The sequence below is a fragment of the Micropterus salmoides genome, unplaced genomic scaffold (genome assembly GCF_014851395.1).
Source record: "Micropterus salmoides isolate LMB-PRFRI ecotype aquatic unplaced genomic scaffold, ASM1485139v1 Ms_hic_scaffold_2542, whole genome shotgun sequence".
Taxonomy (NCBI): Eukaryota; Metazoa; Chordata; class Actinopteri; order Centrarchiformes; family Centrarchidae; genus Micropterus; species Micropterus salmoides.
In genome coordinates, this window is record NW_024041754.1 from 1 (window position 1) to 16,511 (window position 16,511).

The 16,511-nt window shown below is 49.2% G+C and overlaps 6 non-coding genes and 1 pseudogene across 6 annotated transcripts; all 7 read right to left on the reverse strand.

The window, feature by feature from the left end:
• Nucleotides 1–5,983: 5,983 nt before the first annotated feature.
• Nucleotides 5,984–6,175, reverse strand: LOC119919051. The gene has a single exon (XR_005447572.1). It is a non-coding gene; the product is annotated as a U2 spliceosomal RNA (small nuclear RNA).
• A 183-nt stretch (nt 6,176–6,358) lies between these two features.
• Nucleotides 6,359–6,471, reverse strand: LOC119919063. The gene has a single exon (XR_005447580.1). It is a non-coding gene; the product is annotated as a U5 spliceosomal RNA (small nuclear RNA).
• A 969-nt stretch (nt 6,472–7,440) lies between these two features.
• LOC119919062 lies at nt 7,441–7,632 on the reverse strand. Its single transcript, XR_005447579.1, has one exon. It is a non-coding gene; the product is annotated as a U2 spliceosomal RNA (small nuclear RNA).
• Nucleotides 7,633–7,815: 183 nt separating this feature from the next.
• Nucleotides 7,816–7,928, reverse strand: LOC119919064. Its single transcript, XR_005447581.1, has one exon. It is a non-coding gene; the product is annotated as a U5 spliceosomal RNA (small nuclear RNA).
• A 969-nt stretch (nt 7,929–8,897) lies between these two features.
• On the reverse strand, nt 8,898–9,077 carry LOC119919055 (annotated as a pseudogene).
• A 6,497-nt stretch (nt 9,078–15,574) lies between these two features.
• LOC119919074 lies at nt 15,575–15,766 on the reverse strand. The gene has a single exon (XR_005447590.1). It is a non-coding gene; the product is annotated as a U2 spliceosomal RNA (small nuclear RNA).
• Nucleotides 15,767–15,949: 183 nt separating this feature from the next.
• LOC119919065 lies at nt 15,950–16,062 on the reverse strand. The gene has a single exon (XR_005447582.1). It is a non-coding gene; the product is annotated as a U5 spliceosomal RNA (small nuclear RNA).
• Between the last annotated feature and the right edge of the window lie 449 nt (nt 16,063–16,511).

The window sequence follows — 16,511 nt, forward strand, 5'->3', positions numbered from 1 at the left end:
GGCGATTCTTCTTTGTGGCTGTGTCCTAGGCCCGCCGCCTGCAGCTCTGGCCGTTTGGGCCGTTGCTGCGGCCATCCGGATCACAGCCACGGGGGGATCTGCATGTGCTTTCTTGCCAGCAAGTTTCTGGAGGTCCATATGGCTCTTTGATGGCGGCTAGGGTGAGCCACTGTTTGGCAAATGTACGTGCTGGTATCTGATTTCCTTGGCTCACCCCGTACAGCACCAGCTGTGGTGTGAGGACCTCCCTTGCTGGCAAGTACGGGAATTGCAAGGAGCCGGCCGTTGCCCACTGTTCTACGGCAGCGCTGCACTCCCAGAGCAGATGCCTTACCGACTCAGGCGCGCCACAACCTGGTCGGGGGCAAGTTGAGTGCGCCGACATGCCCCGGGAGTGCATTACGGACCTGACTGGGAGGATCTCATGAGCCACCATCCATGACAGGTCCCGGAGTCTGTTTGGAAGAGCTGGATGGTTCACGTTGCGCCAAACTGTTGAGGGCTCGCCGAATGCAAGCCCGCGCACTGGACTCACTGGTTCCCGCTCCTGCACAACAGAAATGAGAGAGCGGTGAGTGGTTAAAACCTGCAACTCCTCCTGCTCAAGGTTAAAATGCCTTAAAAATGACTGGATAAAAGCATAGGCTGGTGGCAGGTTAAAAGACACTGGTACTTTGAGACTTGTGGGTAAGATCTTAAGTTTTCTGAGGTAGGACCCCATCCAGAACCGTGTCATTGCTGCGGTCTTGGGGTTTCTGGATGGGGCTGTGGCGGTTGCGATGTGTAGTGCTGTGTATCTGCTTCCTAGGAACAAGTGCAGGTCTGGCACTCCTTTTCCTCCTTTCTCCTTTGGCTTCTTCATCACGCTTCGTCTCAGTCTTTCCCACTTGGAGCCCCACAAAAAATAAAAGATGGCTCGTTCCAGGTCTAAGATCACTCTCCTAGGCGGGATAAATCAGAACTGATGAGTAAAAGCAAAGGTAAAATCACTGCTTTGATGATTAAAACCTTTCCTTCTAAAGTCAGTCCTCTAAGTGTCCAGTACCCTAGTCTCTGCCTGACTTTCCCTACTATGTCTGCCCAATTTGGTTTTCCCCTCCCCCTCCCTATCAAACCTGATCCCAAGTATTTTTTGGTCAGTCTGGGTCACAGTCAGGGGGAGTCCTGTCGTCTCAGTCGCTGTCCACGGTCCATAAAAATGGGCTTGGGTCTTGCTTCTGTTCAGCTTTGACCCAGAGCCTGTCCGAACCAGTCAGTCAAGTCCAGCGTCCTGTTGACAGATAAAAGGTCAGTGCATAAAATGTTGATGTCGTCCATATATAAAATACATTTTGTCTCGAGTCCCCCGCTCCCTGGGACTCCTACCCCATGGATTCGTTGGTCCCTTCTCAAGGTCTGTGCCAGTGGTTCTATACAGATAACGTAGAGGAGGGCAGATAACGGACAACCCTGACGGACACCGCAGTTTATATCCACTGCTCTTGTCAGATGCCCGTTAACAATGAATTTGCTGTTGATCTCCCGGTACAGCAGTCCCCCAGGCTATAAACCTTCTCGGGAACCCCATTTTTTGCAGTACCTGGAAAAGGTACTGGTGCGAGACCCGATCAAAGGCTTTCTCAAAATCTAAATTCAGGACTACTAGCCGAAGTTTCTGTCTCTCGCGTAACAGATGGTATCTCGGATCAGTACGAGGCTGTCGGTGATCTTCCTCCCCGGGACGGCACAGGCTTGATCCGGGTGAATCTCTAAAAACAAGGACATGCGTGAGGCTAAAGTTTACTAAAAAGTTTACAGTCAAAATTTAAGAGTGTGATAGGTCTCCAATTTTTCAAGTCCGTCTTGTCTTTGTCTTTGTGAAGGAGAGTCACTATCCCTGCTCTAAAGCTGTCAGGAAGTCGGTCCATTTGTTCAAAATCCATAAAAACAGCAAGCAAGTCTGGTGCTAAAATGTCCCAAAATGTCAGATAAAATTCCAAGGGAAGCCCGTCTTCTCCCGCGACTTCCCTGTCTTAAAAGATTTGATGCATTTGTTTAATTCCGGTATCGTAAAATCTTGGGTTAAAAGCACGTTGTCGTTTGTTGCTTGGTCAATGGATTTTAAAACTTCGGTCATGGTGTCCCCGTTAACAGTTTTGTATGCGTACAGTTCACGGTAAAAATGTTCGACAGTTTCTTTGATTTCCTCTGTTGTGTCAGCTGTGCACCCGTTTTCTTTTTTAAGTCTCAACATGGCCCCCCCTTTATTTACGATTTTCTTAAAAAAATCTTGTGCACTTCTCTCCTTCCTCTATTTCCCTTTCCTTGCTTCTTAAAATCACACCTTTGCTATTAATTTCTGCTAAAACCGACATCTCTGTTTTAATTTGTTTTATCTCTTCATTAAAATCCATTCCATGTTGGATTAGTTTAAAATACCTCTGAAGCCGTTTCTGCAGTCCCAACATGCGTCTGTTGTCCCTCTTTTTCTTTCTTTTCCCTGCCTGTCTGTAAAACGTCTTTGTCTTTCCCTTCACCATTTCCCACCACTGTGCACGTGTATCGTAAAAGTCTTGAAGGGTCTGCCACTCTCGGTATTGCTCCCTGTACAGCCTAACTAGCTCCCTGTCTTCTAACAGGGAGCAATTGAGCTTCCACAGACCACTTCCTGCCGTCACACCGGAAGAGAGTGAAAGGGTGCAGGAAAGAATTGCGTGATCAGAAAAGAAACAGGTTCCAATCTAGCATCGGTTGGTGGGCAATCACGTGATAAAATGTAGTCTATGCGAGAGGCTCGGGTGCCATCACTACTGAACCAGGTGAAGCCCTCCTCTCTGGGATGCATGGTTTTAAAACAGTCCACAAGTCTAAAATCACTGCATATGCTTTGAAGTAAAACTGAAGTCTTGTCCACTTTAAATCGTCCCCTATTCTTCTCCTGTCGTTCCTGCTTAAAATACAATTAAAATCCCCCCCTACAACTAAAGGTGCCCTGCCTAGCATGTGGGGCTGCAGGTCTTCTAAAAGGTCATACCTGTCGTTCTTGTCATTAAAGCCATAAATTTAAGACGTTAAAATCCTTCCCCATAAAAGTCAAGTGTGTTAAAAGTGCCCGACCATCTCTCACCACAGTGCTGCCCTTCACCAGACTAGAGGGTTTTTTATTAAAATGGCCACTCCATCATTTTTGTTTTCATTTGAGCCGCTCCATATCGACGTTTGTGGCCATAACTCCTCCCATTCTCTGTAGTGTTTTAAAAATGGTAGGCCGCATTCCTGTATTAAAAACACGTCAGACTTAAAAGAGTTAAGAAAGGATAAAACAATCTGGGCTCTAACTCTCGACTTCACACTCCTCACATTGATAGTTGAGAAGGTGAGTGTCATGAGTATGGTTAAAATTTGCAGGTATGACATCTTAAAAGACTAAAAAAAAGGGGGATTTCAAATGTTTAAAAACAAGCAGTTAGTGGATTTCTTGTGAATGGAGCTCTTCCTTCATTCTCATGGGTGAGAGATGACGGGGTTGAGCTCCATTTCCCTTTCGGACTCTAGGAGTTGGCCTCTGACGCAGGGTGGCATTGAGCTTTGAGTCCTTAGGGGTTGATTGCAGAGCTATAGTTAAAAAAGAGACTTCATTAGGCGAATTGGAGGGGAAGACTCTGGGCCTCCACAGATGAACTGTCTGAGTAGCTCTCAGCTCTTCCCCTCTTTTCCGAGGCTCCAGGAGACTCAGAAGACAATTCTGAAATTAGTCTCTTGGCCGGCTGGGCATTGGGAGGGGGACATCCTCGCTCACTCTGTGACTGGCCAAATTTTTGTTCTGAGCCAGTCACTGAGCTAGCTCCGCCTTCTGCCTGCACTGCCACTGCTTCTCCCTGTTCTCCACTTGTGGGGCAGCTGCAGGCCCCTCCCCTTCTCCCGCCTCTACTGGTCCTTCTCCTCCAATCACAGGATTTGGCGGGAGATTTGAATTCTCCAGCCCAGCCTCTTCAATTAGCTCTCTAACTGCTTCGTCTTGTCCGCCATTTTGTGCCTTTGCTGCCTTTAATTTGTTGGCAAATGACTTAGGGCAATCTCTGAAGAGGTGGTTTGTTTCTCCACAAAGATTGCACTTTCTGCCATTGGTGCATTCCTCGAAAGTATGCCCAATTTCTCTACATTTACCACAAATGATCTGCTGGCACGCTTCTGCCAGGTGCCCATTCTCACCACACTTGCGGCAGAGTTTGGGCTGGCCCTGGTAATGAATGTAGCCCCTGTTGTTTCCCAGAACTATCATGGATGGCAGATGTTTCAGGCCCTGGAAGCCTTGAGGGTCTTGCCATTGTTGGATGGGGACCCTCCAAGCGCAATTCCAGATGCCATCCTCATCTCTCACTTTGGTAGCCTGGCCTTTAACAGTGCAAATCTGCCCAGCCACAAACAAATGTCATCTGCATTCACAGTCTCATTGAACATTCTGACAATTACCGTTTTAGCGGCATTATCAGTCAGTTTCTCAACATTAAATGCAGTAAACTGGGGTTTTTCATTTTCGAAGCGTGTCCAGAAATCTCTGAACACGGCAGCAGAGACAAAACTCACATCGAAACCTTTTCCAAATGGCAGAGTCAAAATACAATTTATATCCTGCGGGGAGAATTTCAAAATGTTCTGGATCATTTTCCTTGAGAAGTCAAGCCTTGACATAACAAGGGTTTTCCCATCTTTTTCTTTGAATGTAAATCTGACACTGTGGTGCCTCCTCATGCCGGCATGGTTGGCCGCCATGGTGGAGGCACCACAACGTAAAAGTGGTAAAAAAGAAGCTAAAACACCTAAACAGTCTAAAACCAAGTCAACTAAAATAAGGTAAAAGAATGCTCTAAAAAGAGCAATAAAATCTACTAAAAATGTTAGAAAGGTGAATAAAACACTTACCTTGTCTTGTTTGGCCTGGTCGAGATGTTATTCCGGCAGAGTACAGGTAAGCAGTCCTCTGAACCAATGAATTCCTTTGTGTGAACAATTTCAACTACAACAAAGTTGAAATTTTATTCACAAGGAATAATGTGAGTATCCTCCCAAAAACCTGGTAACACTTAGCCACAAACAGGCAAAAGTTTTATCCAGACACTGGAGGCGATCGCAGTCTTAGCCAAAAGGCCGAGAAGCGAAGGTCATGGCAGGCTCTATCCAATCGGGCTGCGGAGAGACGAAGGCCTGGCTTTTGGACAGAGGCTACCGAACGACTCGGGCTCTTGTAGCCTCTCGATGACGAGTGAGAGAAAGGGAGGGGAAATGTGGCCGATCGCTTCTCGGCCTTTTGGCCAAGACTGCAATGGCCTCCTCTTTCTGGTTAAAACCTTTGCCGGTTTGGGGCTTCGTTTTGTGTCACCAGCTTTTCTGGGAGGAGATTCACCTCATTCCTTGTGAATAAAATTTCAACTTTGCCGTAGCTGAAAAACTTTTGCAACAAGGAATTCATTGGTCCCGAGGACTGCCTACCTGTCCTCTGCCGGACTGCCACCTTGACCAGACCAAAGACGAGAAGGTAAGTGTGTTTTATTCACCGATTTAGCAGTTGTAGCAGGTTTTCTTGCTTCATTTGAGGTGTTTTAGTTTCTTGTATCCTTTCTACGCTGCGGTTCCTCCACCGTGTTGGCCAACCGTGCCGGGCCTACGGAGGCGCCGCAGTGTCCCCTCCCCACCTTCTGAGAGGCTCTATCCAATCGGAGAAATGAAGGCCTGGCTTTTGGACACAGGCTACCGAGCATCCGAAATACTCGGGCTCTCGATGACGAGTGGGAGAAAGGGAGGGGAAGTGCAGGGCACATTTAACAGCCATGCCGGTCCCAAATATCCCCTCGTCGTCTGCCAATCATAAAGTGCAAATCTCGCTGCCTTCTTCGAGGCTTCAGCTGGCCGCCCCCCCTCGACTGGCGCCTTTTTCGGGCCGGCGTCCGGCAGAGCGACGAACCTCTGCGTTTGGGTCAGTATTTTGGTTTTACACAAGGCAGGAGAAGGGTGCACCGCCCCCGGAGGCACTGCAATACCGGGTCGATGCGTGGAGTGGACGGAGCAAGCCCCTCGTCTCAGCTCCCGGTGCTAAAAATCCATTTAATATGTTGCCCCCTTATAGGGGACATATCAGATATTAAACTGATAAGAACAGATACTACACTTGATCTTAGCCAAAAGGCCGAGAAGCGATAACCCCCGCTGGTTGCTTCCAGCGCCCACCTCCCGGAGCAGTTCTCCCCCTGCCGTGGCGCAGTGGTTTCAACTGCGCATAACAACGGCTGAGTCTCAGCACCTCCTCCCGAGCGCGCCTCGTCGCACCGCTCAACCTTGCCGGGGGCGGCGTTTTATTTCCTTTTCACAAACGCACGAGGCTCGGCCACACGGCAGAGCCTGCCAAAAATAGTTTTAACTCATTGGCGTCCCTCTCCACGGAAGTCTTTAGTAAAAGGCGAAAGACTTGTACGTTATGAAGAGAAACCCGAGTAAGTACGGGCCCCTCCTCCAGAGCCGCCGACGAGCCTAGTCGTCCCGGCCACTACCCTCACGGTAAGCCTCACTCTGCCTCTCGAGTCCCAAGTACCAGGCCACGCCCGTTCCCCTACCCCTCCCCAGGTCATGGCAGGCTCTATCCAATCGGGCTGCGGAGAGACGAAGGCCTGGCTTTTGGACAGAGGCTACCGAACGACTCGGGCTCTTGTAGCCTCTCGATGACGAGTGAGAGAAAGGGAGGGGAAATGTGGCCGATCGCTTCTCGGCCTTTTGGCCAAGACTGCAATGGCCTCCTCTTTCTGGTTAAAACCTTTGCCGGTTTGGGGCTTCGTTTTGTGTCACCAGCTTTTCTGGGAGGAGATTCACCTCATTCCTTGTGAATAAAATTTCAACTTTGCCGTAGCTGAAAAACTTTTGCAACAAGGAATTCATTGGTCCCGAGGACTGCCTACCTGTCCTCTGCCGGACTGCCACCTTGACCAGACCAAAGACGAGAAGGTAAGTGTGTTTTATTCACCGATTTAGCAGTTGTAGCAGGTTTTCTTGCTTCATTTGAGGTGTTTTAGTTTCTTGTATCCTTTCTACGCTGCGGTTCCTCCACCGTGTTGGCCAACCGTGCCGGGCCTACGGAGGCGCCGCAGTGTCCCCTCCCCACCTTCTGAGAGGCTCTATCCAATCGGAGAAATGAAGGCCTGGCTTTTGGACACAGGCTACCGAGCATCCGAAATACTCGGGCTCTCGATGACGAGTGGGAGAAAGGGAGGGGAAGTGCAGGGCACATTTAACAGCCATGCCGGTCCCAAATATCCCCTCGTCGTCTGCCAATCATAAAGTGCAAATCTCGCTGCCTTCTTCGAGGCTTCAGCTGGCCGCCCCCCCTCGACTGGCGCCTTTTTCGGGCCGGCGTCCGGCAGAGCGACGAACCTCTGCGTTTGGGTCAGTATTTTGGTTTTACACAAGGCAGGAGAAGGGTGCACCGCCCCCGGAGGCACTGCAATACCGGGTCGATGCGTGGAGTGGACGGAGCAAGCCCCTCGTCTCAGCTCCCGGTGCTAAAAATCCATTTAATATGTTGCCCCCTTATAGGGGACATATCAGATATTAAACTGATAAGAACAGATACTACACTTGATCTTAGCCAAAAGGCCGAGAAGCGATAACCCCCGCTGGTTGCTTCCAGCGCCCACCTCCCGGAGCAGTTCTCCCCCTGCCGTGGCGCAGTGGTTTCAACTGCGCATAACAACGGCTGAGTCTCAGCACCTCCTCCCGAGCGCGCCTCGTCGCACCGCTCAACCTTGCCGGGGGCGGCGTTTTATTTCCTTTTCACAAACGCACGAGGCTCGGCCACACGGCAGAGCCTGCCAAAAATAGTTTTAACTCATTGGCGTCCCTCTCCACGGAAGTCTTTAGTAAAAGGCGAAAGACTTGTACGTTATGAAGAGAAACCCGAGTAAGTACGGGCCCCTCCTCCAGAGCCGCCGACGAGCCTAGTCGTCCCGGCCACTACCCTCACGGTAAGCCTCACTCTGCCTCTCGAGTCCCAAGTACCAGGCCACGCCCGTTCCCCTACCCCTCCCCAGGTCATGGCAGGCTCTATCCAATCGGGCTGCGGAGAGACGAAGGCCTGGCTTTTGGACAGAGGCTACCGAACGACTCGGGCTCTTGTAGCCTCTCGATGACGAGTGAGAGAAAGGGAGGGGAAATGTGGCCGATCGCTTCTCGGCCTTTTGGCCAAGACTGCAATGGCCTCCTCTTTCTGGTTAAAACCTTTGCCGGTTTGGGGCTTCGTTTTGTGTCACCAGCTTTTCTGGGAGGAGATTCACCTCATTCCTTGTGAATAAAATTTCAACTTTGCCGTAGCTGAAAAACTTTTGCAACAAGGAATTCATTGGTCCCGAGGACTGCCTACCTGTCCTCTGCCGGACTGCCACCTTGACCAGACCAAAGACGAGAAGGTAAGTGTGTTTTATTCACCGATTTAGCAGTTGTAGCAGGTTTTCTTGCTTCATTTGAGGTGTTTTAGTTTCTTGTATCCTTTCTACGCTGCGGTTCCTCCACCGTGTTGGCCAACCGTGCCGGGCCTACGGAGGCGCCGCAGTGTCCCCTCCCCACCTTCTGAGAGGCTCTATCCAATCGGAGAAATGAAGGCCTGGCTTTTGGACACAGGCTACCGAGCATCCGAAATACTCGGGCTCTCGATGACGAGTGGGAGAAAGGGAGGGGAAGTGCAGGGCACATTTAACAGCCATGCCGGTCCCAAATATCCCCTCGTCGTCTGCCAATCATAAAGTGCAAATCTCGCTGCCTTCTTCGAGGCTTCAGCTGGCCGCCCCCCCTCGACTGGCGCCTTTTTCGGGCCGGCGTCCGGCAGAGCGACGAACCTCTGCGTTTGGGTCAGTATTTTGGTTTTACACAAGGCAGGAGAAGGGTGCACCGCCCCCGGAGGCACTGCAATACCGGGTCGATGCGTGGAGTGGACGGAGCAAGCCCCTCGTCTCAGCTCCCGGTGCTAAAAATCCATTTAATATGTTGCCCCCTTATAGGGGACATATCAGATATTAAACTGATAAGAACAGATTTTTTTCTTTTGAGAAAAATTTTATTGACACTCAATTCAAACATGATTCATAATATGTCAATTCCAAGTTACCTTTTAAAATACAACATGTCAATAAATAGATAAATGTTCTCTGTAAAACAACATTTAAAAAAAGTGTTTAAAATGCATTACAGATAACGTCATAAATTAAAGGTATAAAATGGTTTTCAGCTTGTCCATGTCTGTGAGTGTCTGTTAAAAGTCTTCAAAGCGGAGTGCATTTGTTAAAATAAAACTCACAAAAAATAAATGGATAATAAAAGCTCTTCTCCAAGTCCACTGTTGTGCAGGAGTGTAGTGAGTCCCTATCAAAGGGGAACTCATTCAGCTCCCCCAAACAGATTTGGACTCTCGGGATCTTGTGCAGGCGCTCAGAGGAGACCCTCACCCTGTAGCTCCTTCCCACCAACCTCACCCGGAGGGTCAGGCCGCCGCTGCCTTGAACTTTCCTTGTGTGGCTCCGGCTCCTCCGTCCGAATGGGCACAGAGGCGATTCTTCTTTGTGGCTGTGTCCTAGGCCCGCCGCCTGCAGCTCTGGCCGTTTGGGCCGTTGCTGCGGCCATCCGGATCACAGCCACGGGGGGGATCTGCATGTGCTTTCTTGCCAGCAAGTTTCTGGAGGTCCATATGGCGTCTTTGATGGCGGCTAGGGTGAGCCACTGTTTGGCAAATGTACGTGCTGGTATCTGATTTCCTTGGCTCACCCCGTACAGCACCAGCTGTGGTGTGAGGACCTCCCTTGCTGGCAAGTACGGGAATTGCAAGGAGCCGGCCGTTGCCCACTGTTCTACGGCAGCGCTGCACTCCCAGAGCAGATGCCTTACCGACTCAGGCGCGCCACAACCTGGTCGGGGGCAAGTTGAGTGCGCCGACATGCCCCGGGAGTGCATTACGGACCTGACTGGGAGGATCTCATGAGCCACCATCCATGACAGGTCCCGGAGTCTGTTTGGAAGAGCTGGATGGTTCACGTTGCGCCAAACTGTTGAGGGCTCGCCGAATGCAAGCCCGCGCACTGGACTCACTGGTTCCCGCTCCTGCACAACAGAAATGAGAGAGCGGTGAGTGGTTAAAACCTGCAACTCCTCCTGCTCAAGGTTAAAATGCCTTAAAAATGACTGGATAAAAGCATAGGCTGGTGGCAGGTTAAAAGACACTGGTACTTTGAGACTTGTGGGTAAGATCTTAAGTTTTCTGAGGTAGGACCCCATCCAGAACCGTGTCATTGCTGCGGTCTTGGGGTTTCTGGATGGGGCTGTGGCGGTTGCGATGTGTAGTGCTGTGTATCTGCTTCCTAGGAACAAGTGCAGGTCTGGCACTCCTTTTCCTCCTTTCTCCTTTGGCTTCTTCATCACGCTTCGTCTCAGTCTTTCCCACTTGGAGCCCCACAAAAAATAAAAGATGGCTCGTTCCAGGTCTAAGATCACTCTCCTAGGCGGGATAAAAACAGAACTGATGAGTAAAAGCAAAGGTAAAATCACTGCTTTGATGATTAAAACCTTTCCTTCTAAAGTCAGTCCTCTAAGTGTCCAGTACCCTAGTCTCTGCCTGACTTTCCCTACTATGTCTGCCCAATTGTTTTCCCCTCCCCCTCCCTATCAAACCTGATCCCAAGTATTTTTTGGTCAGTCTGGGTCACAGTCAGGGGGAGTCCTGTCGTCTCAGTCGCTGTCCACGGTCCATAAAAATGGGCTTGGGTCTTGCTTCTGTTCAGCTTTGACCCAGAGGCCTGTCCGAACCAGTCAGTCAAGTCCAGCGTCCTGTTGACAGATAAAAGGTCAGTGCATAAAATGTTGATGTCGTCCATATATAAAATACATTTTGTCTCGAGTCCCCCGCTCCCTGGGACTCCTACCCCATGGATTCGTTGGTCCCTTCTCAAGGTCTGTGCCAGTGGTTCTATACAGATAACGTAGAGGAGGGCAGATAACGGACAACCCTGACGGACACCGCAGTTTATATCCACTGCTCTTGTCAGATGCCCGTTAACAATGAATTTGCTGTTGATCTCCCGGTACAGCAGTCCCACCCAGGCTATAAACCTTCTCGGGAACCCCATTTTTTGCAGTACCTGGAAAAGGTACTGGTGCGAGACCCGATCAAAGGCTTTCTCAAAATCTAAATTCAGGACTACTAGCCGAATGTTTCTGTCTCTCGCGTAACAGATGGTATCTCGGATCAGTACGAGGCTGTCGGTGATCTTCCTCCCCGGGACGGCACAGGCTTGATCCGGGTGAATCAGATCTTCTAAAAACAAGGACATGCGTGAGGCTAAAAGTTTACTAAAAAGTTTACAGTCAAAATTTAAGAGTGTGATAGGTCTCCAATTTTTCAAGTCCGTCTTGTCTTTGTCTTTGTGAAGGAGAGTCACTATCCCTGCTCTAAAGCTGTCAGGAAGTCGGTCCATTTGTTCAAAATCCATAAAAACAGCAAGCAAGTCTGGTGCTAAAATGTCCCAAAATGTCAGATAAAATTCCAAGGGAAGCCCGTCTTCTCCCGGCGACTTCCCTGTCTTAAAAGATTTGATGCATTTGTTTAATTCCGGTATCGTAAAATCTTGGGTTAAAAGCACGTTGTCGTTTGTTGCTTGGTCAATGGATTTTAAAACTTCGGTCATGGTGTCCCCGTTAACAGTTTTGTATGCGTACAGTTCACGGTAAAAATGTTCGACAGTTTCTTTGATTTCCTCTGTTGTGTCAGCTGTGCACCCGTTTTCTTTTTTAAGTCTCAACATGGCCCCCCCTTTATTTACGATTTTCTTAAAAAAATATCTTGTGCACTTCTCTCCTTCCTCTATTTCCCTTTCCTTGCTTCTTAAAATCACACCTTTGCTATTAATTTCTGCTAAAACCGACATCTCTGTTTTAATTTGTTTTATCTCTTCATTAAAATCCATTCCATGTTGGATTAGTTTAAAATACCTCTGAAGCCGTTTCTGCAGTCCCAACATGCGTCTGTTGTCCCTCTTTTTCTTTCTTTTCCCTGCCTGTCTGTAAAACGTCTTTGTCTTTCCCTTCACCATTTCCCACCACTGTGCACGTGTATCGTAAAAGTCTTGAAGGGTCTGCCACTCTCGGTATTGCTCCCTGTACAGCCTAACTAGCTCCCTGTCTTCTAACAGGGAGCAATTGAGCTTCCACAGACCACTTCCTGCCGTCACACCGGAAGAGAGTGAAAGGGTGCAGGAAAGAATTGCGTGATCAGAAAAGAAAACAGGTTCCAATCTAGCATCGGTTGGTGGGCAATCACGTGATAAAATGTAGTCTATGCGAGAGGCTCGGGTGCCATCACTACTGAACCAGGTGAAGCCCTCCTCTCTGGGATGCATGGTTTTAAAACAGTCCACAAGTCTAAAATCACTGCATATGCTTTGAAGTAAAACTGAAGTCTTGTCCACTTTAAAATCGTCCCCTATTCTTCTCCTGTCGTTCCTGCTTAAAATACAATTAAAATCCCCCCCTACAACTAAAGGTGCCCTGCCTAGCATGTGGGGCTGCAGGTCTTCTAAAAGGTCATACCTGTCGTTCTTGTCATTAAAGCCATAAATATTTAAGACGTTAAAATCCTTCCCCATAAAAGTCAAGTGTGTTAAAAGTGCCCGACCATCTCTCACCACAGTGCTGCCCTTCACCAGGACTAGAGGGTTTTTTATTAAAATGGCCACTCCATCATTTTTGTTTTCATTTGAGCCGCTCCATATCGACGTTTGTGGCCATAACTCCTCCCATTCTCTGTAGTGTTTTAAAAATGGTAGGCCGCATTCCTGTATTAAAAACACATCAGACTTAAAAGAGTTAAGAAAGGATAAAACAATCTGGGCTCTAACTCTCGACTTCACACTCCTCACATTGATAGTTGAGAAGGTGAGTGTCATGAGTATGGTTAAAATTTGCAGGTATGACATCTTAAAAGACTAAAAAAAAGGGGGATTTCAAATGTTTAAAAACACAGCAGTTAGTGGATTTCTTGTGAATGGAGCTCTTCCTTCATTCTCATGGGTGAGAGATGACGGGGTTGAGCTCCATTTCCCTTTCGGACTCTAGGAGTTGGCCTCTGACGCAGGGTGGCATTGAGCTTTGAGTCCTTAGGGGTTGATTGCAGAGCTATAGTTAAAAAAGAGACTTCATTAGGCGAATTGGAGGGGAAGACTCTGGGCTCCTCCACAGATGAACTGTCTGAGTAGCTCTCAGCTCTTCCCCTCTTTTCCGAGGCTCCAGGAGACTCAGAAGACAATTCTGAAATTAGTCTCTTGGCCGGCTGGGCATTGGGGAGGGGGACATCCTCGCTATCACTCTGTGACTGGCCAAATTTTTGTTCTGAGCCAGTCACTGAGCTAGCTCCGCCTTCTGCCTGCACTGCCACTGCTTCTTCCCTGTTCTCCACTTGTGGGGCAGCTGCAGGCCCCTCCCCTTCTCCCGCCTCTACTGGTCCTTCTCCTCCAATCACAGGATTTGGCGGGAGATTTGAATTCTCCAGCCCAGCCTCTTCAATTAGCTCTCTAACTGCTTCGTCTTGTCCGCCATTTTGTGCCTTTGCTGCCTTTAATTTGTTGGCAAACGACTTAGGGCAATCTCTGAAGAGGTGGTTTGTTTCTCCACAAAGATTGCACTTTCTGCCATTGGTGCATTCCTCGAAAGTATGCCCAATTTCTCTACATTTACCACAAATGATCTGCTGGCACGCTTCTGCCAGGTGCCCATTCTCACCACACTTGCGGCAGAGTTTGGGCTGGCCCTGGTAATGAATGTAGCCCCTGTTGTTTCCCAGAACTATCATGGATGGCAGATGTTTCAGGCCCTGGAAGCCTTGAGGGTCTTGCCATTGTTGGATGGGGACCCTCCAAGCGCAATTCCAGATGCCATCCTCATCTCTCACTTTGGTAGCCTGGCCTTTAACAGTGCAAAATCTGCCCAGCCACAAACAAATGTCATCTGCATTCACAGTCTCATTGAACATTCTGACAATTACCGTTTTAGCGGCATTATCAGTCAGTTTCTCAACATTAAATGCAGTAAACTGGGGTTTTTCATTTTCGAAGCGTGTCCAGAAATCTCTGAACACGGCAGCAGAGACAAAACTCACATCGAAACCTTTTCCAAATGGCAGAGTCAAAATACAATTTATATCCTGCGGGGAGAATTTCAAAATGTTCTGGATCATTTTCCTTGAGAAGTCCAGCCTTGACATAACAAGGGTTTTCCCATCTTTTTCTTTGAATGTAAATCTGACACTGTGGTGCCTCCTCATGCCGGCATGGTTGGCCGCCATGGTGGAGGCACCACAACGTAAAAGTGGTAAAAAAAGCTAAAACACCTAAAACAGTCTAAAACCAAGTCAACTAAAATAAGGTAAAAGAATGCTCTAAAAAGAGCAATAAAATCTACTAAAAATGTTAGAAAGGTGAATAAAACACACTTACCTTGTCTTGTTTGGCCTGGTCGAGATGTTATTCCGGCAGAGTACAGGTAAGCAGTCCTCTGAACCAATGAATTCCTTTGTGTGAAACAATTTCAACTACAACAAAGTTGAAATTTTATTCACAAGGAATAATGTGAGTATCCTCCCAAAAACCTGGTAACACTTAGCCACAAACAGGCAAAAGTTTTATCCAGACACTGGAGGCGATCGCAGTCTTAGCCAAAAGGCCGAGAAGCGAAGGTCATGGCAGGCTCTATCCAATCGGGCTGCGGAGAGACGAAGGCCTGGCTTTTGGACAGAGGCTACCGAACGACTCGGGCTCTTGTAGCCTCTCGATGACGAGTGAGAGAAAGGGAGGGGAAATGTGGCCGATCGCTTCTCGGCCTTTTGGCCAAGACTGCAATGGCCTCCTCTTTCTGGTTAAAACCTTTGCCGGTTTGGGGCTTCGTTTTGTGTCACCAGCTTTTCTGGGAGGAGATTCACCTCATTCCTTGTGAATAAAATTTCAACTTTGCCGTAGCTGAAAAACTTTTGCAACAAGGAATTCATTGGTCCCGAGGACTGCCTACCTGTCCTCTGCCGGACTGCCACCTTGACCAGACCAAAGACGAGAAGGTAAGTGTGTTTTATTCACCGATTTAGCAGTTGTAGCAGGTTTTCTTGCTTCATTTGAGGTGTTTTAGTTTCTTGTATCCTTTCTACGCTGCGGTTCCTCCACCGTGTTGGCCAACCGTGCCGGGCCTACGGAGGCGCCGCAGTGTCCCCTCCCCACCTTCTGAGAGGCTCTATCCAATCGGAGAAATGAAGGCCTGGCTTTTGGACACAGGCTACCGAGCATCCGAAATACTCGGGCTCTCGATGACGAGTGGGAGAAAGGGAGGGGAAGTGCAGGGCACATTTAACAGCCATGCCGGTCCCAAATATCCCCTCGTCGTCTGCCAATCATAAAGTGCAAATCTCGCTGCCTTCTTCGAGGCTTCAGCTGGCCGCCCCCCCTCGACTGGCGCCTTTTTCGGGCCGGCGTCCGGCAGAGCGACGAACCTCTGCGTTTGGGTCAGTATTTTGGTTTTACACAAGGCAGGAGAAGGGTGCACCGCCCCCGGAGGCACTGCAATACCGGGTCGATGCGTGGAGTGGACGGAGCAAGCCCCTCGTCTCAGCTCCCGGTGCTAAAAATCCATTTAATATGTTGCCCCCTTATAGGGGACATATCAGATATTAAACTGATAAGAACAGATACTACACTTGATCTTAGCCAAAAGGCCGAGAAGCGATAACCCCCGCTGGTTGCTTCCAGCGCCCACCTCCCGGAGCAGTTCTCCCCCTGCCGTGGCGCAGTGGTTTCAACTGCGCATAACAACGGCTGAGTCTCAGCACCTCCTCCCGAGCGCGCCTCGTCGCACCGCTCAACCTTGCCGGGGGCGGCGTTTTATTTCCTTTTCACAAACGCACGAGGCTCGGCCACACGGCAGAGCCTGCCAAAAATAGTTTTAACTCATTGGCGTCCCTCTCCACGGAAGTCTTTAGTAAAAGGCGAAAGACTTGTACGTTATGAAGAGAAACCCGAGTAAGTACGGGCCCCTCCTCCAGAGCCGCCGACGAGCCTAGTCGTCCCGGCCACTACCCTCACGGTAAGCCTCACTCTGCCTCTCGAGTCCCAAGTACCAGGCCACGCCCGTTCCCCTACCCCTCCCCAGGTCATGGCAGGCTCTATCCAATCGGGCTGCGGAGAGACGAAGGCCTGGCTTTTGGACAGAGGCTACCGAACGACTCGGGCTCTTGTAGCCTCTCGATGACGAGTGAGAGAAAGGGAGGGGAAATGTGGCCGATCGCTTCTCGGCCTTTTGGCCAAGACTGCAATGGCCTCCTCTTTCTGGTTAAAACCTTTGCCGGTTTGGGGCTTCGTTTTGTGTCACCAGCTTTTCTGGGAGGAGATTCACCTCATTCCTTGTGAATAAAATTTCAACTTTGCCGTAGCTGAAAAACTTTTGCAACAAGGAATTCATTGGTCCCGAGGACT